Source organism: Aulonocara stuartgranti (genome assembly GCF_965226115.1).
Source record: "Aulonocara stuartgranti genome assembly, chromosome: 9".
In the NCBI taxonomy this organism is placed as follows: Eukaryota; Metazoa; Chordata; class Actinopteri; order Cichliformes; family Cichlidae; genus Aulonocara; species Aulonocara stuartgranti.
Window position 1 is genome coordinate 10,497,235 of NC_138960.1, and position 26,399 is coordinate 10,523,633.

The 26,399-nt window shown below is 39.5% G+C and overlaps 1 long non-coding RNA gene and 1 pseudogene across 2 annotated transcripts; one reads left to right on the forward strand and one right to left on the reverse strand.

Moving 5' to 3' along the window:
* Positions 1–3,467: 3,467 nt before the first annotated feature.
* Positions 3,468–19,155, forward strand: LOC309714589 (leukocyte elastase inhibitor-like; annotated as a pseudogene). The gene is made up of 15 exons (XR_014280685.1): positions 3,468–3,498; positions 3,646–3,681; positions 3,767–4,075; positions 4,762–5,037; positions 5,145–5,492; positions 10,166–10,212; positions 10,639–10,740; positions 11,614–11,709; positions 11,790–11,930; positions 12,201–12,318; positions 13,643–13,785; positions 14,323–14,400; positions 14,528–14,617; positions 15,795–15,975; positions 18,495–19,155. The product of XR_014280685.1 is annotated as a leukocyte elastase inhibitor-like (transcript).
* A 3,048-nt stretch (positions 19,156–22,203) lies between these two features.
* LOC309714508 lies at positions 22,204–23,866 on the reverse strand. Its single transcript, XR_014278953.1, has 3 exons — positions 23,024–23,866; positions 22,827–22,938; positions 22,204–22,746 (listed from the first exon to the last, which is right to left on the reverse strand). It is a non-coding gene; the product is annotated as an uncharacterized lncRNA (long non-coding RNA).
* Between the last annotated feature and the right edge of the window lie 2,533 nt (positions 23,867–26,399).

Below are 26,399 nucleotides of genomic sequence, written 5' to 3' on the forward strand. Positions count from 1 at the left end.
GATTATCTCAATATGGCAGATGTGCCCACTACCACACATTTGGACTGATTTGTGACCACTGTTTGGGAGGGATGGTTATATTGTGTATCTGGAATGAATTTTAGGTCTCTACGTCCATCCCATGGGGAATGGGAGCAGTAACAAAGGTGTTGCATTTATATTTTTGTTGAGTGTAATAAAAAAAAGAGAGTTTGTTCTGTTTACAGTATTAACAAAACCTTTTTTAAATTTTGCATTCCTAAACAATGAAAGTTAATGTGCAATGACAGCTGTCTAACGAGAGCAGGGATGTCGAACTCGAGGGCCGGTGTGCTGCAGGTTTTAAAGGTCAGGTCAACACGCCTGAATCATTCAATTAGTTCATTACCAGACCTCTGGAGAACTTCAAGACATGTTGAGGAGGTCATTTAGTCATTTAAATCAGCTGTGTTGGATCAAGGACACCGGCCCTCGAGGACTGCAGTTCGACACCTGTGAACTAGAGCATGGGTCTCAAACTCCAGTCCTCAAGGGCCGCTGTCCTGAAACCTTTCCATGTGTCCCTGCTGCAACACACCTGCATAAAATCTGTAGGTCATTACTGGATGCCGAGGTGGCAACCCCTAACCCTACTCAACTAAATTTAAATAAAAGTGTAAGTTAAAAAAAAAGAAAAAAAGAAGTACTTCTAAATCTACTTTTATTGCACGTTCATTCCCTCATGAGCTGCTGTGACATTATTCAAATGGCTGAAATGCCACCTCAGCATGCAGCGAGGTTCTATAGAGTCTTACTAATGACATACTAATTGTATTCAGGGGTGTTGCAAGAGGGACACATGGAAACGTTTCAGGACACTGGCCCTCGAGGCTTGGAGATTAACTCCTGTGAACTGGAGTAAAGTAAGACAAAAACGTTATTGGGCTGTGTAACATGGAAATGAGTATAATGGAGTGATTCAAGTCAGTCCAATGGTCTCCTCCCATACACAAAGACAGAGACAAGAAAACAGTGAAAGACAGCGAGAAATTGAACACAGAGGGAACTAACTAACACAACTTTACAAGTCATCAGTGACTGAAACCAACAAAAAAAAAATGAAGACTCAGTATTTCAAGGAATACAAAAGAGAACAAACTCAACAAAACAAAACAAAAAAACAATTAAAGAAGAAAATAAAGACATCTAAACCTCAAAAAACACAAGGTACTTAACTAAGGTTACAACTCTTACAAATAGTAAACTATTTGTAAGGCTAACTAAAGAAAAACAAAGAACCCAAACCAAGAGAGAGCCTGTAATACTAAACCCAAAAGACAGACTAAACATATACAGAGGACACAGGGGAGTCATATTAAACAACAAACAAAGAGGAATATGGACAATACAGTCACAGTTAATGGAAGCTGACTGTGTGGAGTGAGGAGTAGGACCCAAGGGCAGACATGCGAGAACAAAACTTAATGTTAACAGAAAGCGAGACGTTTATTAAAGGCAGGTTTTAACAGCCCAAAACAAAAGCGTGAAATCAATTCAAAGCTAAACAATAATCTAAAATCGGGAAAACAAGAAGGAAAACATGAAATACCCTAAACATGACAACTGGAGCATGCATACATGAAGACCTGGAAACATGTCATGACGTAGCAGACGCTTGGACATGAAATGAATGAAAACACAGAGGATAAATACATACAGGAGGTGATCAGGGGGAGTGGAAACACATGAGGAAACAGCTGATACGAATGAACATAGTGATGCCACAGGGGAAGTGAAATTGAACACACACTGAACATGGAAACACAATGGGAAGCAGACATGACAACATGAGCTTGACAACATAGGAAACGCAGAAATGAAGCAGAAATGAACCGATGAGGAACACGCACACTGTAACTACACACAGAGGGGAAAGGGGACTGGAGATGAGACATGGACATAACTAAGCACAAACAGAACGTAATGTGTGGGGGGAAACACACATGACAGATGGAACAGGTCACAGGGGAACTTGTAAACAAGAGGAGGGGACAGGAGACAAAGACATCACTGAAACAGATGAAGGGTGAAGGAGACTTAAACACAGGGGTGAAGACACGAGGGGAATCTAATAAACAATGAAATATAACAGGGCAACGTAGGAGCTTAAGATAAGTAAATGAACTTGAACATAAACCATAAAGCATCAAAATATATGAAAACTCAAAACTCTGGATCAAACAACCCAGGATCGTGACAAATACAGGCTAAATACTCTAACATAAAGAGGAACCAGAAGCACAAATCATAAAACTACAATAACAGTAAAAAATAATAATAATCCATATTTCCACAAAACTCAAAACTCTGTTTCTAAGACCCATGACATGACAACCTGAGCTGGCTCGACTGAGTTCCTCACTGGCTTTGCCCAGCTACCCTATGGAGGAGCTCGTGTTGTCGACTTGTATTTCATGAACTGTGTCTTTACTTTTGTAAAGTGTAATCATATTTACTATAAGTGTGTCTGAGTGTACAGATGCATATGTGTCCATCTATGGTCAACAGAAATTCAGTTGGTCATCTTGCAGCATCGTTAGCCAGATACATAAAAGTATATACACATTCATATACACGTGCACACTAAAGCAGCTGCACTGTGAAACTTTAACCACTAGCTTCTCCTTTCCTGGCACTGAACCACCTCCTGTCTGTGAACTTTCTGTGAAAAACCAACACTGATCGTTTTTACTTCTTTGACATTTTCCTGAATATACAGAAGCAAAACTGTTATCAAACCCTTTAATGAATTAAAGATCACGTTTTAGTTATGAGTGTTTATTATATGGAAACACGTGTTGTTTTCAGTCATTTAGTTTATTAAAAAGAAGACGAACAGTTGGGTTTCAACTTACCAGCTGCAACATGTGAAGCTCAGACCTGGGAAGCTGGTGGAGGACAGAAAATAAAATGAATTAAAATGCTCAAGAATTGCTAGAAAACATCAGGATAAAATGTTTTTATTAGTTTTTAGAAATGATTGATTAATTACACCGTAGATTAGAGCTCTGTTACTGTGTCTTTTATTTTTTATGTTTTTTGTAATTTTTTCATTTTCTATTTTTTTTTCTTTTTTCACGCAGAGAGAGTAATGCCAACATTCAATTTTCTTACACATGATATCTCAGAAGTTTTGATGCACATACATTCACACTGATGTACATAAATAAATCAGGTGCATATAAGGAAAAGGTTTGTATGTATTTTCAAGTCCAGAACTGGTAAATTTGTTATTTGAGTGCTGCCGTTTGCTTTTGTTGTTCAGTATTAGTGCTCTGTTACTTTCAAGTAAGAAAAAAAGAAAGAAAGAAATCAAAAGGAGAAGTGTTTCAGAAGGATAACCAGTGCAAAGTGTTTTTGTAAACCACAGGTTTTAGTTCAGGTTTCTGTCATCTGTTCTCATAAATGACATGAAGCAGCAGCCTTTCTTCTCAGTCATGGAGGGCAGAGAGAAGAGAGCGCTTCATTTCCTGATTCTTGGTAAAACAGATTTTCCATAATTTTCAGTGCTTTTATTTATCTATCACAGAGACAGTCTGGATAACTTTACAACAACTTTTCTTAAATTATTTTTAGACTGAATAACTTTATGTCTTGATAACATTCCATGTTTTCATTTTCCCATAGTTGTTTATCTCGTGGTGTCACCTTCACCTTCTGCAGGTCAGTCTGTTCTAACCTGTCATACTTACATTTTCAATTTAAAGCCATTTTTGCAATATAGTTCATATTTTCTTTTTCCTGGTAGGTTGGATCAGATTAGCTGGATCTCGGTGCTCTGGAAGAGTTGAAATCTATAACTCTTACTCTTACTCTTACTCCGGGGGAAGAGTGTGTGATAATGGCTGGGACTTAAAAGATGCCGAGGTGGCCTGTAGAGAGCTGGGCTGTGGGATAGCTCTGCAGGCCGGTAGGTATGCTTACTTTGGTCAAGGTACAGGAGATTTCTTCCGCAGTAATGTGGACTGTTCAGGAAGTGAAACTTCTCTAGATTATTGTAGGTACAGCATTAGTTATTCCTGTAACTTTGGTCGGGACGCTGGCGTCGTCTGTTCAGGTAAGAAAACTTTTCTATAGTGTTTATGGTCTTATCACTTTATAATAGCTGTTTTTTTCTTGTACTTGTCAATACTTAGATTCTAGTAAGATCTCATTCCATCATATTTTACTTTCGCAGAAAAGATGTTCAAATGTTTAAAACACACATTTAGTTGTTGTTTTATTACACTCAGTCTTTCTGTTGAACATGTTTGCAGTTTGATGCACTTTTAATGAGATAACTGATTTGCATAATTAAACATACCATGTTAACACGTTTCTTACTCAAGGCTTGTGAAGAACTTTGAGCTCAGACTTCACTTAAAGCCTAATTTACAGACTTTTTATCTTGAAAAAGTTTGCCATCCTAAGATCCTAAAAATGTGACTGTTGACAGTATTTTTTAATTCATGTAGAGTTAAGAGAAAGTCATTTTTCTTTCAGGCAGCAGTACAATGTGTGCAGCACACCATTTTCAGTGCTTGTCCAAAAAAGTGAACTCTTTAATTTTTAGCAGCAATAACCTCCAACAATTGTATTCAAAGAGCAGCAGGGTCAAAAAAAGCTTCCACTTAAGCCCCTCAAGTATTTGAGGTTTTTCATTTGCATACATAAAATGGTATCAGCTAAGCCATCAGCCACTAAGATTATCTGATCAGATCTTGACTGTGTCCTGTCTTATCTAATACTGTATCATTTCTTTAGATACCCTCCCAGAGCCCACCATCTCCTTATACAGTAATGAGGTCACCTGGGGTCAGGACGTCAGCATCACTTGCTCAGTTTCATACAAGTTCTCAGGTGGAACTTTTATCCTCCAGAAGACTTCAGGCTCATTCAGCCAGAGTCAAACATCCTCTATGAGCTCTGTTACATTCAGTCTTCACAATGTGAACTTTGATCATGATGGACTGTACGAGTGTCAGTACATGAAAACAAGTAGAAGTTTCAGCTCTTCCCCTGTCAGACTCTCTGTTACTGGTAAGAAAAAAATCCACTTTGCCAAGTTCTTTGTTTCATTCTCTTCTTTCAATAATAGAATCAGTAACCTGGTGAGATAATGCTTTGATATGTTGATATTTTTTCAGTGAGGTTTCCAAAACCTCGTATCTCCATTTACCCTGTTGGTGAGGTGACCTGGGGTCAGACTGTTGAAATCACATGTTCAGTCTCAACTCAGGTTTTAGGTGGATCGTTCACTCTGAGTCAAATTCAGGGTTCATTCAGGAGGAGCCAAACCTCCAACACAAACTCTGCTACCTTCAAAATTCCTAACGTGGACTTTGATAACGAGGGATCTTACCAGTGTCAGTATAAGAAAAGAGGCTCAAGTCGTGAATTCAGCTCCCCATTAAGTGATTCTGTCAGACTCTCTGTTACTGGTAAGAAAAACAAAAACAAGTATGGAGTAACTCTTGGAACAAAGCGAGATAAGAGTGACATGAATAAGAGAGTACTGCATTTTTATCACAGATCCTTTGATTTTTTTAAAAAAACTCTGTAACAAAGTAATTGAAAGAGTTTTTCAATCATAGCTTTAAACTTATTTAATTGTTACATATAAAAAGAGTGTATTAAAGATGGAATCTGCTGCTCTATATAGTTTTTAGTCACTTTATTTATCTGATATTTTTACTGGTTCATGTTTTTTGGCCATTATCAAAAATGCTCTCAAAGCCCACTGTAGCAAGCAGCAACCAGACAGTATTAGAGGTTAATTATGGGAGACTGTGGAGCGTTTAGCAATGAAAGAATCAAATCCAGAGTTTGCAAAGACCTATAAGATCATTCATCAAATCAAATTCAGCATAACAATAATATGTTAATGCTGGTCCATAACTGCTAAATGTGTAAACAAGAAACTAAGTGTTGTGTTTGATTCTGCTTCCTTCTTAATCCTGGTACCTTTTATTCCCCAGTGAGACTGCAGACACCCAGCATCTCCCTGACCTCTCCTGGTGCAGGTCTGGTCTGGGGTCCTGAAGGTGCAGAGATCACCAAGGGTTACAGTTTTGTCTTCACCTGCTCCATTAACTCGACATTTTCCAGTGGACGGTTCTTTCTCATCTTCTCTGACTCCAACATCACAGACAGCAAGCCAGCAGTCAATAACTCAGCCTCCTTTAGTTTCCCTGTAGCTGAGTATGAACACCAAGGCAACTACAGCTGTGTGTATGAAGTCACAGTGTCCACACGGACATTGAGTTCTACTGCAACAGCACCCATTACTGTCATCATTAAATGTAAGTATAGCATTGAATTTATGTTTTGTACTGTCCTAGAAGGACAGTAAATGCTGGTGATATGATAAACACTCCTTTGACTACGATGACCTGGATGACTGAGAACCTTCACAGAGATAAACACTGTTGTCTCACAGAAGGTTTGGTGTTTGTGTGTCTTTGTTACCTGAGCTAACTGTGTTTGCATTTAGCACCTTTGCCTGTGTTTTCTGTGGGTGCTCAGCTCCCTCTAACACTCCAAACATGTTAGATACAAATGTCATCCTAAACAATAAATAAAAGACTCCATACGACTGTAGATTCATCAAAAGTCTGTAATTAGTCTTAAACTCATTTCTGATTAACACACGTTTGCCAAACAAGAACCTCCTTACTATGTAAAACCATGATTACAAAGGAAATAGGAAGTGCCAATAAATAATACAAAACCACTTTCTATCTTTCATTTTTGACAAAAACCTTTTCTCTCTTAGTTCCTCGGATGCTGCTGGTCTCGTCTGTAGTTCCTGTGGTCCTGTTGCTCCTGCTGGTCTTGTTGGTGGTCTTACTGGTGCTCAGGAGAAGGAGGCAAACACAGCAGGCCCACATCCACACCACAGGTCAGTGCTCACCAGAACAAACAACATATTACATGAATCAGCAGCTTTATTTTGATCATGACATCTAGAAAAATCTGCTGTGCTGTGTTTCAGTGACTCTAAAAACCTGTAATGAAGAAGATGACGTCAGTGACGAGGAGAGGATCTATATGAATGTTGAGACACTGAACACCTACAGGAAGTTTACCAAACAAACAGGAAGAGCGAAGAGAGAGGAAATATATGAGAAAGAGAGAAAAATGGAAGCAGACGAAGAACAAAGCAGCGGTGATGAAAATGATCATGTATATGTAACACAGATGTTTGCTGAACAAACTGTCGACCTTTATGAAGAACAAGAGGACATTTATCAAAACATTTAGATTTATAATGATTAACATCGATCCATTCAGATTAACACAGTCAGAATAATATTTAATACATTTTAAGATTGGAAGCTAGAGGCTCCATCATTGATCAGAACATTGCAGCCTTTCTGGCTCGTCATCAGTGTAAATATTGTGGGGGGATCTAGTTTATCACAGATTACACATTTTGAATTTCTGTCTTTTAATAATACCCTCTATAAAATGTCCGTGTAGATGAGTTGGTGAAATTATAGTTCAGAATTGGTTTTAGTTAAAAATAATTTCTTTTTAAGCACATAAACACAGTGTGGTGATAAGTGTAAGTATAAGAACGTTGAAAAGATGGTTCAGAAAGCTGCATCTGGTCAGACACAAACTCAGAAAAGCTGGATTTGTACAAAATGAAATGGCTTAGCGATAACTTTTGTGCTGGACACTGGTTGTTAGTTTATTAGTTTAGAGGTGGTGCAGAGGTGCACCTGTGTGTTTATGCTGTTGTTTGCACTGAAGACCGTGAACGCTTAAAAAAGATGTTCCTGAAATCATAGAAATTTCACTTTGGAGATGTTTGAAGCAGCTTATTCATTTTGTTGTGTGTAGAAATGTAAAACAGTGTTTCAGGTACAATTCAAATATGTACAAGTGTCCTTCCTGAAATACCAGCAACAGGGAATAACATGTTTTTCTGTCCAATGTGATGTGTTGAATTTTCTCACAGAATCACATCAATTAAAGGTTGCATCTGATTTTACTCTAAATTGAGCTGAATGTCAAGAAAAATGTAAAGTTAATATTTCATTTCCTGCTCATTTGATTTATTTTAGTTGTATAAGGCTGTTTTGCTAAAACTCAGTGTAGCACTATTGATGCAGAGTATGTATATTTTGTATATTCTTTTTAAGTATAAAGTAAAAGAATACATTAGGCAAGTTTTTATTGTGAAGCCAAGCTAATCTTTGTATTTCTGATGATTATTTAAATGATATAATGCAAATAAATTTGCAATAAAAACAAAAAACAACTTGTTCTTGGAGTATTTGGAAATTAATTACACAATATAACTGCAACTATCTCCAAAACAGTGACCTACAGCGCACACCTGTATTTATCATTTAGCCACTGACCTGTCTGACTGTTACATACATGCATTAGCAGTCTCAGTCTTCCTATACGTTTTGTAGAATGTATCTTTAACTTATTCAGCATGAGCTCTTACTCAGTATTAACCACATATTTCAACACATATACACAGAACTATTCACACACGATGACTTGTGCAATTGCATTATGAAACCTTTCAAGCAGTAGCTTCTCATTTCCTGGCATCAGATCAGGATTTGTCTGTGAATCATCAGTGGAAACCCAAACTGCTGCTCTTTGCTCTTTTGTCATTTTTCTATTTTTTAAAGAGAAAAAGAAAATGTTAACCTCTTTAATTAAACATTGTGTTTGCTTTATTATTCGTTGTGTATTAATGAGAAACGTGACTGTTACATACATGCACTAGCAGACTAATGTATCACTGTGATATGTATGTAAGTATGAATGCACAGCACGTATCTGTATCTATCTGTAATCAACAGAAATTCAGCTTGCTCATATTTCATTAGATATACATACACATATTCACGCATGCATCCCCATATGATTGTGATACACACTGTGAAACTTTCAGCAACTAACCGCCTCTTACCTGTGAACTAGCTGCGGAAAGCTTTGTGGAAGCTCCCCCACCCAAAACAAAAATATATGAAGACATAAGTAAAGTTAACTTGCTGTAATTCTTAAAAATCAGACTTATTTTAGTAATCAGTGTGTAACGTGTGTGTAGGAACAGGTGTTCGTTTTTATCTTTTTTCTCATTTAAAGAGAAGTGGAACAGGTGGCTTTGGAGCTTTAAAAATTGTCATTCGTAAAAACACAAAGATGAGATATTGCACACTGACCATGTAAAGCATTAATTAAATAATTAATTAAATATTAATTAAATTATTATTATTATTATTATTATTACGTTTATTTTGTCTGTGTGCCTGTAAAGAAACAGGAAAAATCTGCAGGTAAGTTTTTAGTGAGTATAAAATGTGCCAGCAACTGGCATTGCCCTTAATGCTGTTTCGGGCTTGTAGCAGCATGCTTCTATACAAAATACGCTCACCTGTTGAACATGAAGAGGAGGATAAATGGAACATTCACAAATAATATTACTTCCAGATTTACACAATGGTTATTAAATCTCAAAGACATAATTTACACCTGCGTAAATAAATAACTGACTATATAATTAACATGCTTCCCAAAGACCTTTAAATAGATAATGAAGAACTGAGGTAAACGAATTAAATTAGTTGCTGTTTAAAACCTGGTTAGTGTCATTTGACCCAGCGTTTTGTGTTTATTATTATGATCTTATGTTCCAGTTTATTCTGTGTATGTATTTGGGTTTAGACTTTTTAGTTGTTAGGGTTTTGGTTCTGTGCTCCCTCTGTTCCTTGTCTGTACCGTGTCTCTGAGTCCAGTCTGTGTATTCTGTGTATTTCCTGTTTTACTTTGAAGGTCCGTTCCTGATGTCAGTGTATTCAGCTTGCGTCCTCCCTGTCTCCTCGGATTAGGTTCAGCTGGATCTCCCTCCTGTGTGCGGTTTCCTCGTTTCCTCTGTGTGTATTTATAGTATGTGTCCTCTTGTGTGCATTATTGGTCCGTCTTTGTTCCTCCATGCTGTGTTACCTCCCTGAGTCACTCCCTCCGTGTCTTCCTGCGGGTTCAGGTTTCAGTTTTGTTTTATTAGTTTTCCCAGTTCGGAGTCGTTCTTAGTTCTGTTTCTCGCCACCCTCGCTTTTGGTTGTATATCACTCTGCTTCAATAAAGCATCTCGCATCAGCCTCTAAGAATTTAGATTTCCTGCTAATCATTTACTAAGCCAGAAAGAATCCTGACCGTCTGACGACGAAAGAAAAGTGAGCGTCAGTAAGTCATGTAACTTTATTCAGTTTTTACAAATCACGTCTACGTGGCGACTACTCATAAATTACCCGTAAACAGTGTTTATATCTTGTGTGTATAACTATAATCCTGTTGCAGATTTTTTTTCCATGTGCGCTCAAAGAGTAATGCTAACCCTTTCAGCTGTTTATAACTCACTGACTTCTCTGGGAGCTTTGTGACTAAATCTGCATACACACCATGAAGGATGTCGTTTTAAACAAAAACCCTGAATAACAGCCACCATAGTTTTTGTAGTTTTTAGGTAAAGTGAAGCTCAGTTAGATTTAAATAATCTTACTTGGTGCATTAAACAACTCACTGCCCGACTTCTTTGTACCAGAAACAATGGGATCTGCAATCTCTCTGTCAGAGGCAAACAGTGCCTTCTCTCTGGCTTTGCTCAAACAGCTGAGCAATAACAACAAGACGGGAAACATCTTTTTCTCCCCGTTCAGCATCTCTTCAGCCCTGGCTATGGTGATGCTGGGGGCCAGAAGCAACACAGCCACAGTACACATGCTCACACACTAACACTAAAATTATAGTGCAGAATAGTTGTTGTAGTGGTACTCATTTTAACACATGCAGGATGCTCTGGTGTTAATCTGGGCAGCTGCTGGAAACCACTGTGACCATTATAACTGTATAAATGACCCTGACTTGTCTCCAGTGTATCAGTGTGATATTATTATAGTCTGAAACCTAATGTGAGCGACTGAGCTGGTTAGACATGAGGGCACAGTAACTCATACAAAAGTGATAATGTTGGACCCTTAAAAGAGGTCAAATAAGCTAAACTCAAGTCAACATGACAACCTAAATGAGAAAGTAACTCCAGAGTAATGTGGAAAAATAAACTGAGACTGAAACCAAACCAGTTTTCTGAGATTTATTAACAGAAAGTTCAAATCTTTCCAACGGGATCAATGCTGCACAAACAGTCTTCCTACTAGCTTTGAGAAATACACAAAATAATAACAGCTCCACTCTGTGGATACAGTCTTTGTCTGTTCATCTTTAAGGAGCTGAGTTACCACAGCCTGATATGAATGAAGACACAAAGTGCATCATGAGCTTGAATGCAGCTTACAATTAGTTGTTTTTCCCGTTTTCACACACTCACAACGTTTTAAAAGGAAGTTACAGTTACATACTGTTACTACACAGAGGTTAGGAGAGTGAAACACATACTAAGAAAACCTTGTCAATCAATAAAATTAATTTCATTTTCTTTGTTGAGAAACTAAAGTTATTTCTGTCTCCTTTAGGCTGTGACACAGTAAGCTCCGTTTTTTGTTATTTGTGACTTTTATTGGATAGTGAAGATGGAAACGCAGGGCTCATGTGAGCACTTATTGCTGATGTTAGGCTAAGTGAATCCAGATAACAGAAAGGTTCCCTGGGGATGTTGAAGAAGCTGGGCACTCAGAGGAAACAAATAATAACAAATCATCTAACAACAAAGAAAGAAAATCAAAAGTTAGTTTCTTTGTTTTAGATCCAGTCCAGAATTTTCTTCTGTGTCCTTCTTTGAATCCACTAAAGTGTTTTGTCCACAGTGCTTGCAAACCGAGGATTGTTGGGGTGATGTTCACAGCAGCTTCGCCCAACTTCTCACTGTACTCAACAGGACAGATGCTCCATTTACCTTCAGTGTTGCTAACAGACTGTACAGAGAGAAGTCCTGCCCCTTTACTCAGGTCTGTTTCTTCTTTTTATGTAGAGTGTGATTCTTCATGAGCTCGTGTGTTTTGGAGTAAATGAGAGGCAGAGAGAGAAATGCTGTGAGTTCTGACTGATCAGAATCTAAAACTGTGTTAATGATTGAAATGAGGCATGTGTGATTCAGCATGTGTGTTCATGTAGCTATAACAGTCTTTTCTTATCATGTCAGCCTGAAGAAAATCAGAATCAGTGATGTCAGAGACTTTGCTGGAGTGAATTTACAAATGTGTCGTCTGTGGTTTCAGGAGTTCTTAATACAAAGCAAGAAACATTACAGAGCAGAGCTGGAGTCTGTGGACTTCAAGACCAGGTCTGAAGAAGTCAGGATTGATGTCAACCACTGGGTGCAGCAACACACACCAGGTGGATCACATTTACACATGTAAATGGTCCCAGTCCGTGAGTCGTTTGGTACCAGGCCGCGAAAGTTGAGGCTCAGGTGTGAAATGTATAGTTTTCAGGGTTTTTATCGGTTTTCAGCGTTATTTTGTTATCATTTTTATCGTTTACTCTGTTTTCCTGGGTCTTTTCACGTGTGTTATGAATAAATTTTCTTTTTTTCGGTACCGGTACTAGTTTTATTTTGTTGTATTTATCCGCGACACCTTAAAGGCCGGTCCATGAAAATATTGTCGGGCATAAACCGGTCCGTGGCGCAAAAAAGGTTACTGAATTTCTTTTCTCCTTCTGGTGTTCAGAAGTGATGGTAGCTGTACTTAACATAGTTTTAAAGAGTGAAGAAGCTTTACAGACCTGTGACCAGGGTTTGTCAAAGGGCTCCTTCCACCGTTAATCCTGATTTAACCCACAGTGATTCAAGCTGTTTCAGCAGTGATCTCTGGATCCCAGAACCACCTTCCTCAGTGTCTGCACAGTCCTGTTCACTTGTTTCTTTTCAGCCAAATATGCTTCTCATATTTTTTAATCTTCTTGTTTATGTATCTTTTTATATTTTATCTGTCAAACTCTTCCTGTCCCAATATCTTAGGTCAATATGAGTTTAGGTAGTTGAGTTTAATGAGCTCTGTGAAAGTTAGACTACAGCACAGCTTAAAATACCATCAGATTTAAATATTAACTCTTTCCTTCTATGAAAAGCGTTTCTGGCTCCCTGCCTGTTTGTGCTGGCACAGCATTAATGGTAGTCTCTTTCACTTCCAAGGTGGCTGCCAGGCACTCCATAAGGCACCAGAATACTTTGTTTACATCCAGATGTGTTGACCTTGACTGAAGCTCAACTCAAGTATATGCCGAGCGTTGAGAATTATGAAGAAATATAGGGAGGAGCGCCATCTTGTGGAACAGCACATTAATGTAACTTTACCTGCTTATCTGATGTCCCTTGTTTACCTCATTCATCTTATCTTGTTTAGAAAAAGCAGGATTTATAAGTACTTCAATAATGAGTTGTTACATGTGTGCTGTAGTCATTAGCCAGAGTGGCTGTGCATCCTTACTTGTTCTAAATATTCACATGTTGTGCTGATGAATAGTATCTTCGGGTTTCACTAATAGTCAAAGAATATATTAAACAGCATTTGTAAAACTCATCATGTTTCTCTGGCCTACAAAGGCTGAAAGAGTGTGGGGTCCATCGTGTTTTCATAGATTTGTGGATGAAAACTTTGCTGCAGTCTTTGAAGCTTTACTTCTCAATGTTTACATTTGGTTTTACTTTGGTCACCAGGTAACATCACAGAGGTGGTGGATGAAGATGATTTGAATGAACTGACCAGGCTGGTGTTGTTCACTGCCACCCACTTCAAAGGCTACTGGATAAATAATTTCTCGTGGTCTGAAACTTATGATGCTCAATTTTGGCTCAACAAGGTAAAAGTGCTCATCAAAACAGAACACTGACTATGAAACTATAACCTTGTAAAGTCTATATACCATTGCAGTTGTGGTTGTTCAACATGGACAGTTTCAAATCATGAGCAAATATACAAGTAATATCTGTGAGCCAAAACTCAGATTTCAGACTGATGTTAAGGACCGGTTTCAGTTTCTCTGCTCTGCATGATGTCAGAAAGATCAGCCCCTCCCCTTTTGTTAAAGAGGGACAGCCAATCAAAATGGCCTCAAGAGGAGGGCGCTTTAAAGATGAGGAGCCAAAATTATTAATGTGAGACTGCATTAAGGCCAAGTGTGAGATAAATAAGATTTATTTGGGAGTGTACGACATACAAAGCTTCTTTACGAACTACTTTAATTAAAAGTCATGAGAATACATCTGTGACTGGAAATGAGTCTTCATGACACACAGCATCAAAGGCAAATTTTTTCAGAGTGATTTAATTCATTTTTGCATCCAAGACATATTTCAATGACTATATTAAAAATGCTTTTAATTTCTTTTGTCTTCAGAACAACTCAAAGCCTGTGAAGATGATGAAACAGGAAGAAGACTTTGCGTTTACCTTCATCGAAGAAGCAAACTGCAAGGTAACCATCATATTTATTATATTTATATAAATCACTGGAATAATCAGATTTCACTGACAGAGTGATTGTAATGTAAATGTATCAGTAGATTTATGTGCAGTAATGCTTGAAACCCTCTGCTGGACAGATTCTAGAGATGCCTTACAGTGGGAAGGAAGTGAGCATGCTTATCTTTTTACCTGCAGAGATAGAGGATGATACAACAGGACTGGAGAAGGTAGAACACTTACACACTCGGGATGTTCCTGGTGACTCATTTCTAAGTCAACTAAACGAAGAAAACAAATCAGACTGACCGAATAGTCTAAAACTGACAAACACCCAGATATTAAGTCAAATCTGAAAAGTGCTCGACGTCCAGAACTGTGTAAACAAAGTGATTTGAAACTTTTAATGACATTCTTGAATGAATCATGTTGCTTAACTGTGCAGCACCTCGCATCGCACGTTTACACTACACGTTAAACTCCAAACAGACGACAAAGAAGAAAAACATTTTAAATATATTAACTATGATATGAAAACATGTTTCTACTAAAGATGCTCATTCATTACTGAAATATGAAAAAGTAACAACTGAAAAATAAATAAACTGCAGCTGAAAACTGTGGCACATCGTGCCGTGCATCGTGAATGATGGATGCCGTTCGAGAATTCATGACAATCACTTGAATAAAAGTTTACATTTAAAATAACAAAACAATAAATCATCCATCAATTTTCTTGTGCTTATCTGATGTTGGGTAGCAGGAACAGCAGCCGAAGCAGAGAAGTCCTCCAGCTTATCTGGGGAAATGTTAAGGTGTTCCCAGTCCGGCCAATAGATTTATTCTCTCCAGCAGGTCACAGTGTATGCCTGGTGGGAACACCTTACCCTGGAGGTGCCCCCTCAGCTGTCTCCTTTTAAGCAGTAACAGCTCTACTCTGAGCCTTTTTTGAAAAACTGAACTCCTTTTAGAGAAAGCTATTTTCTGTCGGTTGCAGGTCCTATTTTTTCATCTTGTGGTGTCCTCGGGATTCCCATATGCTTGTTTGCCATTCACCTAGCGACCATTTTTGATCCGAGGACACCACAAGGGTTACGTAGCAATAATAGGTAATTAAATAAAATAATGTTAACAGAAAAATCAGGCCAAGATTAACGAATTTATGGCATTTCTCACCAACACTGCTCTATTTGGTGGCAGATGGCTGCATAACATTTAGGACACAAAAATGTAAAATTTATTGATAAATTTATTTTATCAATAAAATGTAAACAGTAAAACTGATTAAATTACTAGTACATCTGATACTAACTAGTGACAATAGCAATGATTACTTGACTAGTTGCACACACACACACACACACACACACACACAATCTCTAATAAGTGATATTGTTTCCATCCCAGCTGGGGAAGGAGCTGACCTACGAGAAATTTGTGGCTTGGACTCATCCAGGCCAGATGCAAACATATCATATTGATGTGAGGCTGCCTCGATTTACACTGGAGGAGACGTATGACCTGAACACAGTCCTGAGCAGCATGGGCATGGTGGACGCCTTTGATCACACAAAGTGTGACTTCTCTGGTGAGACATACGTTTGCAGTTTGTTGGTGTTTATGAACAGAGTGTAGAGCAACAATGCTCCAGCAGTGAAAGAGTTCTCCAAAAGACCATGGAGCTGCTTATTTCAGCAGATTGTTTGTCTTGTTTGATGATCATACTACTGTGAGATTTTGAAAGCAGGATCTAAGCTTTGTTGCTGGGTTTTGAATGGACTGGTGGACTTTTATATGACAGTCCTGATACTTTTATTGTAGATACATTATCTGAATTTCAGGAGTGGGACCACACCTCTAAACTTGGCCTTTACGGTTCTTATCTATATATGACAGCCTCAGCTCTACAAGCTGTTCATTCTCTGCCCTTTTTCAATTCTTTCACGTCTCATTAGCACATGGGGATCTGCCTGGCCCAGGAGCCGCCGCCAGTCCCCTCTGAGGTCTTCTCCAAACTGCTATTAATATTTTTAAGTCATTTGCCTTTATTTACTAAAAACGCTGTCAAAAATAAAATGAGGAATTGGCCCAGCTAGTGAAATATTATAATACTGACAGACAGTCAGGGAGGTGTTCTGGCTTCCTCCTGCCTAAACTAGACGTACTCTCTGACACTAATCACCAGAGGTGGGACCAAGTCATTGTTTTGCAAGTCTCAAGTAAGTCTCAAGTAAGTCTCAAGTCTTTACCCTTAAGTCTCAAGTCAAGTCTCAAGTAATGTCAGGCAAGTCAGACTCAAGTCTCAAGTCACTGGTGTAAAAGTCCGAGTGACTTTACTCGGACTTTGAATTTCAAGTCCTTTCGATTCTTAAAAAAAAAACAAAAAAATAATGTTGCAGTTATGCTAAATGTAAATATTAGACCATGTGATTTTTAAATCTCTATTTTTCTCAACACATGATGAAATAGTGAACTTAGAAAATATACACAAATTGTGAAATTGCACCTCTATAAAATGCAGCTCAATTAAACTTAGCTCCAAGAATAATTTTCACCGACAATTCTGAGATAAGCTGCATGTTATTCTTGGATGTGCTTGTAGGACCGGCTTTAAAATCGCATGACAAAAATATCATACACATTAAAACCAAACAGTATCATCAACGTAGCCTGGACAACATTTGCTCGTTAGATGAAGTCAGCTATCCCATCGTAGCAAAAGAGAAGGACCACCTACCGTTCTTTATGCAACTTCAACTGTCAGACAAAGTTGGAAGTTGTTCCATCTCTGTCTGTGATTCTCTACTTGCATGTTTTGTATATTGCATTTCGTTTTTTTTTTTTTGTTGACTACTTCATAGTTTATGTACCTGAAAAAAATAACTCCTTGCAGCATTTTTGAGCGTTTTTTTTTTCTTAAAAAAAAATCTGGTTAATTTGATTGGCTGTGCTACAGCTCACGCACACATACGTACGGAGTGTGGTTTGAATAAATGAATGAATGAATTGAATTAATGGTGCACACTTTCTATATAATATGCGTGTTAAATTTTAGATTTGGGGTGAAATATCAAGTCTTTTCAAGTAAACCGGTTCAAGTCCAATTCAAGTCCCAGGTCATTGGTGTAAAAGTCCAAGTCAAGTCACAAGTCTTAGAACATTTTTTCAAGTCAAGTCTAAAGTCATAAAATTAATGACTCGAGTCCAAGTCATGTGACTTGAGTCCACACCTCTGCTAATCACTAATGACAATGTTAAGAAATATACTCTAAAACACTTCTTCAGTAAAGACTCAGAGAAGAGAAACACACAGAACTTCTTGCTAGCAAGGGCAGCCTCCAGAACTGAGGCTCGCACTGAGAAACTGCCCCGGTCTTTATTTATACTTCAGTGAGCGTTTGTTCCTTACATTGGAATGTGGAGGTGTGTGTGTGTGTGTGTGTGTGTGTGTGGGGGGGGGGGGGGGGGGGGGGTCAGAGTGTGGCCCCATAAACGACTTCCCTTAACCTGCTGGTCTGGAAAATCCAACAGTTCATCTATATGTAAAAGAGCACTTAAACTAAAACTGACATAGCTACATTAATCCTACCGTAAAACAATAAGACAAGGTACGACCTCTCTCATGCTCCTAGGATGTGGGGGTGAACACCCTAGAATGTTACAGACATCCGAGGATGAGACATTCAATATGCCACCAACTATATACTTCTACACACAAATGATTACATGCAGCATTCTACCATATGAAAACTTATATCATTAAAAGATTATACTGACTACTAAGTACAATTTTCCTATTAACAGACAGGCTGTTGAAGTGACCTTATTAAGGTTTATTTTTGAGATATCACACTTTGACAGAATAGTAGAGAGGATAAAAGGGAGAGGATGAGGCATGCAGGAAATGGTCTGGAAACACTCAAACCCAGGCTCCTGCAGATCTTTTGGTATTTTAGTTGTCAGCTCAACCAGGTGATCTATATCACCACCTAGCCTTATCAGAATTTAATTTGAAAAAACCCTCTCAGATAAAAACAAAAAAGAAAAAAAATGAAAATGCAGCATTATGTTCATTTAAAATGTTCTCCTTTCACTTCTCTGTCACAGGCATGTCTGGGCGCAAAGATCTGGTACTTTCAAAAGTCATCCACAAGGCTTTTGTGAAGGTCCACGAGAAGGCAACTGAGGCTACTTTTGTGGATATGTGTTGGGGTGAGACTATGATGGGCAAAATAAGATGGGGCAATTGTGATTTAAAATCCTTCATCGCAGACTACCCCTTCCTCTTCTTCATCAGACATAACCCCACCATGAACATCCTGTTTGCTGGTCGGTTCTGCTGCCCTGTGTGAGCTCTGTGTCCTTTAGAGCAGCTCAGTACCAGAAGTCTTTAGTGTTTAGTTGGAGAACCTTTCAAAATCACTGCACAACAGCGCTGTATTCATATTAATATACAGCTCTATACTATCCGTTTTTTCTGTGTTTTGTATTTTCCTATTTTCAAAACTTTATCATCTTTAATGTTATCTGTTCCGATGTTTATATCATACTCTTCAAATGTCCCATCTCCTGATCAGAAATTTATCAAAGAGTGTTTAGTGGCTGAAATGAGACGAATTGCATGACGTATAATTTATGTTTGAATCTTTATTTCTCATTGACATCACACTGGCCAGTTAGGGACCACCAACAAGCCAGATGTGGTCCAGTTGCTAAAAACATCTTTAAAAAAAGAAAAAAAAAAGAAAAGTAAAACATGTCATGTTAATTGTTTCTGCTCTTACTGTCTTTCTTTAATAACAGTGAAACAAAATCACTATATTTATTTAAACATAAAAGGGACGCAGATTTATATATATGATTTGGTTAAACAAGGGCTAAGTTTTTCCAAATGTTGATGGAGGGGAGCCTATTGTTTTATTCCACTCATCTCGTGTCAGCCAATTGCTGAAGCTCTAGCCAGCTCTTGTCCCTTCTTAGCGCCAGCGCCCATGTTTTCAGTCTCTTGCTTTCTACAGCCGAGCAGAGCAGGCGGGCTTAAACGTTTTGAATTGGTAAGCTGGAGAAATGAACCTCTAGAGAGTGAAATACCATTTAAACTGGTATTGTTCACGAAGTACTTTTTTGCTTTTGTTGTCGTCAAGGACGGAGTGAAAACGAAGGGTTTACTGAGAAATGCCAGAATCTCAGGTTAAAGCTCACAAAACTATTTTGACAACCACCAAACAGCTAAAACAGTAAATGAGAGCAGGTAAACGGATTCCTCACAAAGGCAACGCGGACCCGACGCATCAGAATCAGTGAGATGGGGCTTTCTCACCCGATGGCGCATACGCGGACACGCCGTCAGTGCTGAAAGCCGACAGCTCACTGATTCTGATGCGCCGGGTCCACACTTTGTGTTTACGTCTTTGGGATTTTTTTGCACTAGATTCTGGTGCTGCAGGTTTTGTCTCTCTCCAACCAAAATTGACTGAACCAGCAGCAAAAGAAGATCAAAACTAAGCTTCACATTTGATAAACATCGTCATTAATTCCCTCTTACTTTTGCTATTTTGCTTTCACCATGATAAAAATCACACTTCCTGCACAGCTTTCTCTCTCAGTGTACTGCAAGAACAGTTTCCCATCCTAAATCTATTTTCTGCATTATTTGTTCGCTTATTACGCACAAGTCATGTAGAGTGCGTCAGCCACTGGTTTTGTTTTCCCCAAAAATGACCTCCAACAAGAAAGCCTAATTTCTGCTGTTTAATAGCAAAGAAACTCATTTTTAAAATTATGCCAAATTGCAAAATGCTTAGCTGTGTCTTTAATAAAACCTCTGTAACTTTGCTCTGCTTCACTTCAGCAGCATCAGGTAATGTTCATATGTTGATTTGTTCTGTTGCAGAATATTTTTAGGGCAGTTATCTGCTATAAAAAGCCAGGCCTGGAAAATCTCCTTCATGCTTTTCTGTGTTTTATCCTCAGTTACTTTGACACAAAGACATCTGCTGTGATGCTCACACCTCTGATGAAGCCTCACAAGTGTCAGTACTGATAAATGATCAGAATTATAATATTTTGGACTGTCTGAGGCAAAATTGAATCGAATCGGGACCTTGCGACTCATAATCGAATGGATTATAGAAATCCGTGACGATACCCAGCCCTAGTGAGGAGCCTAGGCCGGACAGAAGTGGATGTAGCTGTGGGTAATCAGAAAAGATGAAAAGAACGATTGATAACGTAAGTTAAGGCCTGATCCATCTGAAATTCATAGCCAGTGCTCTGACATGGAGCCATCAACCTCTGAATGGTGAAAAAGCACAGTATATCCAGAAAACACATAATATGCCGCAATAAATGCACTGCCCAAATGTCCCCTCTCCTCAATGCCTTTCAGCGGCAGGCAGCAGCAAACAAGTCGATGATGATTAAGTTTAACATTGTCTCAAATACTGCCAAAGCACTTTAAGCACAAGCACTTATTCAGTAACTTCTTTCTTGTAGAACTGGGCCCTGTTTCAGGAAGCCGGTTTGGAAAACTCCGAGTGAAAAACGACACTCACGGTTGAGTAACCCCGAACTGTCCAACTCGGAATATTCGGTTTCAGAAAGGCTGATAACAATTAGTTCAGTCAACGCGGAGTTGCTTTAACCCCAAGTGAAGCGCGCGGACGAGGATACATAAAGCCCTGATAAGCGGAGCACAGATTAAGCGAGTCACCATGGAGACGGAGGGAAAGAAGGCGCGGTCAATGTATTTTACAGCGCTTGAGGCCGAAATTCTGATGGCAGCATATGCCGATAACATGCAAATTCCGCGGAAAAAAGTAACACAGCCACAGCTGCAAAAGCATGCATGGCAAAACATAGCCGACAGAGTCAATGCGTGAGTGTTAATTTAAACATTGATCGAGGGATTTCCACCCATTTAACACGTTATTTTATCATATGTTATTTTATTTGTTATTTTATACATTTTATTTTGTGATGTGATGTGAGCGCAGGTGCAACCCAACAGGCCCCAAACGTGCCTGGCAGCAAGTAAAAATGAAATATAAAAATATAGTCCAAACAGGTGAGGTGTAATTGTATTATGAGCCATAGTGCTTGGTCTGTTTGTCCGATGTAAATCAATTGCAGTTAGAGGCTACATTAATTTTCTTTCTGTAAGCACTTATTGAAATTATCTGAGCACATTACAAGTACATATTTGCTTACTCTGTATGCTCAAATGTGGCCCGTTATAGCCAACAGAAAAAAAGCGGAGGCCCGAAAAACAGGTGGGGGTCCTCCACCACCACCACTCACAGAGGCTGAGCAGTTGGCCCTCAGCCAAAACAGTGGGCGCCCTGTGGCCGAAGGCATCTCTGCGGGGACATCCTCTGAGTCAATAACCCCGCAAGACACAAGTGCCTACATAAGGGGTAAATTCAAAATAATACATGATGTGCATACATCCTTTCTTCACAGTCACCTTTGCAGTGCGACACATTCATTTGATAAACTCTTCACCATAATGAATTATTTTGTAGTGAAGTTATTTTCCTACTGATTTTGCCTTCCCTCAGCCTTGGTTGTCTTTGAGAGCATAATGACAATGAAGTGTAAGGTGCTTGGTATGTTTGTTAATTGCCATTTGGTCCCTTGTAAGTTATAAGTGACCTGTATAAACCTCATATTCTATCAGTTGATGGTGGTGGTGTACTGCATCTGGTGCAGCCTCCTGTTGAGCCAGACCAACATGCAGTTGTGAGTAATACTCCACAGATTATATGAGTGTACAGTAGAACTGCAATGTTGTTTATTTCTTTACTACAGGAAAATAATGAAGAAACATTGACAGCTGTTACAGAGGAGGAAGCAACAGAGACACTTTATGAGGTTTACATCTTTTAATACTTTGTGTACAGGAAACACAGGCGACCAATAAAGCCAGTTGAACAAAAAATCTGTTTATTCTTCTTTCAACATGTTGAGGTGATGGGTCAAAAGAAATGATTGTGACATATGGTGTCTCTGACTGCTCTTCCATCTTGTATGTCTGTGGGAGGGTCAGGATGTTCATGGTTTGGATCACTGCTGATGTTTGGTTCAGAAGGACAGTGTTCTCCTCTAATTGTGGCAATGTTGTGAAGAATCACACATGCCACAATAATGTCACATGCCCTTTCTGGGGTGACCCTGAGTCTTTGCAGGCACTGGAACCGGGCCTTAAGCATTCCGATAGTCATTTCAATTCTGGCTCTTGTCCTGCAATGAGCCAGATTATATCGCTGCTGTGGGCCCGGTTCAGGGTCAGGGTAAGGGGTAAGCAAATAGGGTAAACATGGATACCCCCTATCACCAAGCAAGTAGCCAGTGAACTCTCCTAAGACAGAAGGGTACACTTCAGTTCAAATGTCCCTGAAGCAATTGGTCTTTATATATTTTAAAGTATTCTCAACTCACCATGTCCAAATTTTGTGCTCAGTGTACATTCACGGAATATTTGTGAGTCATGGACAGAGCCTGGCCACTTGGCTTCCACATTTGTGATAATGTTGGCAGCATCACATATGATCTTCACAGTGCAGAGAACACAAATTAGCATCCATTACTATAATGAAATAATTTGTTAGTTTGACATGCTACAGGGAACTATGTACCTGTACATTAATGCTGTGGAAAGACTTCCTGTTCACATAGTCTCCTTCATTTACTGAAGGAGCAATGATTGGAATGTGAGTGCCATCTGTACAGCCAATCACGCCTGGGAACCCTGAAAATAAATGTGCAATTTAAGTAGTAGTCCAAGTATCACCACATCATACATTAAGTTTTGGTCATCCTGATACCTGCAATTTTGTGGCATCCCTCTTTGATAAATCTTGTGGGTCTGTGACCGGGGAACACCACAAACGAGTACAGGAGACGTTTCAGTGCAACTGTAACATTCCTGACTGCCCGACAGACGGTAGCCTTGGAAACGTGCTCAGCGTCACCAATATTATACAGAAAGCTCCCGTTTGCAAGAAACCGAAGTGCAATACAAATAATATGCAATGAACTGAGAGCATGTCCGCGATGTGTCACATGCGTAATATATGGCCTGAGGATGTTATCCAAATAAATTATAGATTGTGCTGAGAAACGGTAACGTTCACACAGGAAATCATCAGGAAATGATAAAATGTCCAAACGCGCTCTGATCACTCTCTCCCGGCGGAGAGCTCTGCGGAGAATTTGGGCTTCACGATCTACTGGCTCTTCAAGGAAGTGGCACGCCATGTCCGACACTTCCTACTGTCAGGTTTCCGACAAAGGGGCGGAGACAGTCAGGGTTAGTTGTAGTAAACCTGCTAGGGGGCAGGTTAGCTTCACGGAGTGTGTCGTCATAGTGACTCACTCAGGCTGCAGCTGAACTCGCTTTGTGAAACCGAAAACCCAGAGTTTTCGTTAACTCAGGGTATACTTACTCAGTTTTTCCACTAAACCGGCTTCCTGAAACAGGGCCCTGGGCTCCAAATAAAGAACTTTGTGTTGACAAGATTGTTATTTAATCATTTACAAATCAATATTGTCTGTATGGACACCACGACAGGCACCAACCACCTTGAGGCCGCAGCTCAGTGAAGCAGCTTCGGCAATGGCAAAGTCCAATAATGAAAAACTACTCGGGTTCAGCTCAGGGAGGCCATTCCTCCCAATCACGCCCTTTCAGGTACTGTCGTTGCCCACATCAGCATTGAAGTCGGGCGGTGGAAGGAATACTTCGAGGACCTCCTTAATCCCACTTATGTGGAGGGAACAGAGTCTGGGGACGAGGGGGATGACCCACCAATCTACGGGGTCCATGGTTTGGCTGGAACGTTCTGTCAGGGTTGACGGAAACTCAGGTGCAGACTTAAGGAAAAGAGCAAGGAGAGTTTATTTCCATTTAAAAAAGCAAAACAAAAACAAAACTTATTGACTATATACAGAATGTGAGGGGAGTTCAGGGGTTCCACGGGGTAGGTGAGGGGAAATTCCACACATTCTCTCCAGTTCACTCCCAAGCTGCTCTTCGGCCACGCCACACACGCTCTGCTCCTGCCACACAAAACGCTCCTCTTCACTTCACTCACACTCGGGAAAACCAGGGACGAGAATCAAGGACCAAATTAAACCAGAGCCACTCTGTGCTATCTTTGATGTGGTCTAGAACCTGAATCTGCCCAACTCTAGACTCAAACTTAAACTTTTCATTACTGCTGGCCAGGCGAGCTATTTTGCTTTAGTGGGAAGACTCTTGCATGCGCAATGGGTAAAAGATATAATGTCCTGTATGGATTTAGAAAAAAATTTAATATACAGTTTGTGGGTCAAAAAACACATTTTATAAACTGTGGTCCCCTTTCCTGGGCTCCTTTAAGCTGAACACAGCTTCAACCGTCTGTTTGTTGTTAGTAACGCCGTTACTTGTAACGCTGTTATTCCCATCACTGTTCATATTTGACTAAAACCTTTTCTCTCTTAGTTCCTCGGATGCTACTGTCGCGGTCTGCGGAGGCAGACCATGCGGTGGTGTGTGTGGTGGACCCAGGTGCGAACACACGAGAGTAGACTCGAGTAAACTTAACTGAAAGCGAGCCTTTATTGTGGCTGGTGACAGGGAGTGCAGACAAGGCAGAAACGCAGTGACAAACTAAACTATGACTAAACTGGGAAAGTAAAACTAGGAAAAAACTAAGACACAGGAAACCATAACTATGAATACTAAGACTGGCTGTGACAACATGGAGGGTGGAACACAGACGACGCGACAATGACATTCAGAAAACAGAGGACTTAAATACACACATGAGGTGATCAGGGGAAGTGGAGACACATGAGGAAACAGCTGACTAGGATAAACAAAATGATGCACAGGCAAGAGTAAAACTAACCACATGAACACAGAACATAATCCCCTTTTCAAAATAAAACAGGAAACATGCAGACTTAGACACGACAACACAACTTAACAGGCCTAACACGTATGACAGACTAGACAAGGAGCCACACATAACCACAGAGACAAGACACATGAACCAGGGAAACTTAGTACAGGGGAGATGACATAACTAAGAAACAGGACTACACAGTAATCTAGAAATTAACTAGGTGCACTAAGCTAAGGCACAAAATAAATATAAAAGATACATAAACTCAACACTGGGTCGCTTGACCCAGGACCATGACAGCTGCTGGTCTCGTCTGTAGTTCCTGTGGTCCTGTTGCTCCTGCTGGTCTTGTTGGTGGTCTTACTGGTGCTCAGGAGAAGGAGGCAAACACAGCAGGCCCACATCCACAGCAGAGGTCAGTGCTCACCAGAACAAACAATATATTGGATGAAACAGCAGCTCATGATGTCTAGAAGAATCTGCTTTGCTCTGTTTCAGTCATTCTAAAAACCTGCAATGAAGAAGATGACGTCAGTGATGAGGAGAGGATCTATATCAGGCCTGCCCAATCCCAGTCCTCGAGAGCTACTATCCTGCAGCTTTTAGATGCATCCCTACTCCAACACAGCTGAGTCAAATGGTTTGATCTCTTCAGCATGCCATCATGTTTGGCAAAGGCCTGATAACAAGCCATTCATTTGATTCGGGTGTGTGGGAACAAGGATGCATCTAAAAGCTGCAGGACGGTAGCTCTCGAGGACCGGGATTGGGCACCCCTGATCTATATGAATGTTGAGACACTGAACACCTACAGGAATTTTACCAAACAACCGGAAGGAGTGGAGGAAGAGGAAACAGAAGAGAAAGAGATAAAAATCCCATCAATAGAAGTGATTTTAGTCTAAATTGAGCTGTACCTATAGTGTACTTACATTTTTTTAAAGTGTAGAGTAAAATAATACATAAAGCAAAGTTGTTTTTATTGTGAAGCCTGAAAAAGATTTGTCTTTTTGATTATTAGTAAAAAAAAACAAAAAACTTCTTGGAGTATTTGGAAATTAATTGCACAATATAGCTGCTGCTATCCCTAATACAGTGACCTACAGCACACACCTGTATT